The following is a 2,625-nucleotide window of genomic DNA, read 5'->3' on the forward strand; positions in this document are numbered from 1 at the left end:
ATCTGTTTCATCCCAGCATCTCTGTACAGATATAAAGGATGTACTGAAGTTTACTCTGGACCTCCCAGCATATGCTGTGGCTGCAGGGTTGGCCTAAGAGGTTTGTGGTCTGTGTTGTGAACCTGCCCTCCCCACTGCCATGTCTCTTGTGCCCTGGAAACACCTGCAGTGAGGTCTCTTTACAAGGATTTTGTCATTAAAAATCCACATGGTGAGGGAAGGGTGGGAAAAAGTGGATTAACAGGATGCTCTCCCAGATGAGAGTACTCTCAAACAACACACATTTGGCATCATTGAGAAAGTGGCATCTTCTGTAGGCAAGAGTGGGAATTCCTTCAGGCGGATTAAGGACCTGCTGAGCATCACTGTGAAGTTCAAACCATTTAGCTGGAATGAGCTGGAAAACTTGTGCCATGTGGGAGCCTAGAAAATTCATTCCTTAGAATTTTGAAATCCAGACTACTGGAGTTAAGGAGAAGTGTTAAATAACTTGCCCAAAGCTGCCTTGAGAGGACATGAGAGCCCAAACTCCATTAAAAATCCTGAGACGCTCACAGGGGTGCACTACATGTGCCACCTCAGTGAATTTTGAGGCTGGCAGGATAACTCACTGTACTAATACCAGACTGTGAAAGAAATACTCCACCAAGGCACTTGCCCTTTAGTTTGACTGTATTTTCAGCCCTGACTTCTGCCAGTGGCTCTTGTCTTCGTGTGTTGGTGTCTGGAGATGCCAACAGGGACGTGCTGCTTGTAGGACACAGCACCTCAAAAGCTCTGGCTGGACCAGCCCACCAGTGACTGTGGCACTCCTCTGGAACCCTCCATGAAGGAAGAGACCCCAAACTGTGGCTTGAAGGGTGTTTAACAAACTGGGAATGATCACCTCCTGATGGATGTATGGGATTGAATGAAGTCATGCTGTGCTTGGCTTGCCAAGTTTTTAACACGTGACGTTGAAAGGGTTATTTGTCAAGGAAGGAAGGTTTCCAGGGGAATTGATAACGAAGGATGTAGCAGGTTTTTGGAAAGAAAACAACTTTTGCTATGAAAACAGCAACCCTGAAACTTTTTTGAGGAGATAAAATGCTTTCTAAAAATGGGCCACAGCTCCCTGCTGTTTCAACAAAAGCTTACCTTATGCCTGTGGTGGCTGTCACTCTGCTTTACACAACACTGTGCAGCTAAAGGAAACACCTGTGGCAGAAAATGGGAGCTGGACCATGCCTAAGTCAAAATTTCAGTGCTTTCTGCCTTTCTGGGCTTCTCAGGTTCTCCACTGACCTTGTCCCCAAGAATGGTGCTGTTCTTGTCCCCACACTCTCCATTGTCACAAAGGTCTGGAAGTGACTGCACACCAGGTCTCTGCTTACCAGACCCCACAAGCACTGCTGAGTTCCTGTTCCCACACAGATTCCCAAAGCAAACGTTACAGCTATAATCTAAAAGAGCAAAAATGTTTGGAAAACAGCAGATGCAATGGGAAAATGACACTTCCTACATGTGATAATTGTGCAACCTTAACTCTGCCCTTGGAGTATGTCTGCATCTTGCTGTATTGTTCAGGAACTTGTGTGGTGATGAAAAAAGTCAGTGGAAGTCTGTCTGGAAATTAAAGTGGTTGGTGGAGGTGACAGCAAGGGTTAAATTACCTGGGTGGGCATGGGGGGGCTGGGTAGAGTAAATGGATTACAGGAAGCTCTTAAATATGGGAGGTGACTCTGCCAGCATGATTTGACTGTTAAAATGGGCATTGCTGGAGGGAAAATCCTCTGTAGCTTGTGAGTCCAGATTCCTAAAGCTTTAATGCACAGGACATGGTTATGTTGCCTGCTGCCATGTAGGTGCCTATCCTGCTTTAAGCCACTTACTTACATTGGTTTGCTTTCAAGCAATAATTTTATTTTTTCCCCTTGTACTCAGCCATGGATTAACCCTGCTCAGGCTGTCTCCACGCTCTCCCTGCAGCCCCACTCACCACTCTCTCAGGTACAGCCCTGTGCTGCCCACGTCCCTCCTGTCTGCCCTGCGCCTTGCCTGGGGATGAAATTTGCTGTTCACCGATGGGAGATGTTTGCCTGGCTTAGTCACCACTGAGAAGGTGGGAAAGCACAGTGAAAAGCACAGTGGAAGAGCACGGTGAAAGAATGCCTGCACTGCAAGCCATGTGTGGCTGTACCACCTTTTTAGCCTTCACTCATCGCCCCTTGCGCCATCATTGCTCAGCTGCTCACAGCCCCTGTCCCCTCTGGCTGCCGCAGAGGAAGCAGCCCCATGTGCGAGGGGCTCAGCAAAGGCACTGACAGCTCATGCCTGGCATGTCACCATCCCAGCCCGCCCTGCCAGCGCTTCCACAGGCCCCCGGGGGGCCTGGGGAATCTCAGGGCAGGACTGCTGCTTTTCGGGAAACGCCACTTTAGGAGAATGCCACTTTTTAGGAAAGCCACGTTTTGCCACCTCAGGAGTTTTGCAGAAGCACAGCTCGTGCTTGGTGGAGTCGATAGATCACTGAGGGACTGATGGGAACATTTCTGGAAGCAGCACTACAGCAGCGCTGTCGAAACACCTTGGCCTCTGGGCGGGCCGCTGCCCTGACCCCGATCCTGAAGCCAGCTCACGGAGGCG

The sequence above is a fragment of the Geospiza fortis genome, unplaced genomic scaffold (assembly GCF_000277835.1).
Source record: "Geospiza fortis unplaced genomic scaffold, GeoFor_1.0 scaffold70, whole genome shotgun sequence".
NCBI classification, from domain to species: Eukaryota; Metazoa; Chordata; class Aves; order Passeriformes; family Thraupidae; genus Geospiza; species Geospiza fortis.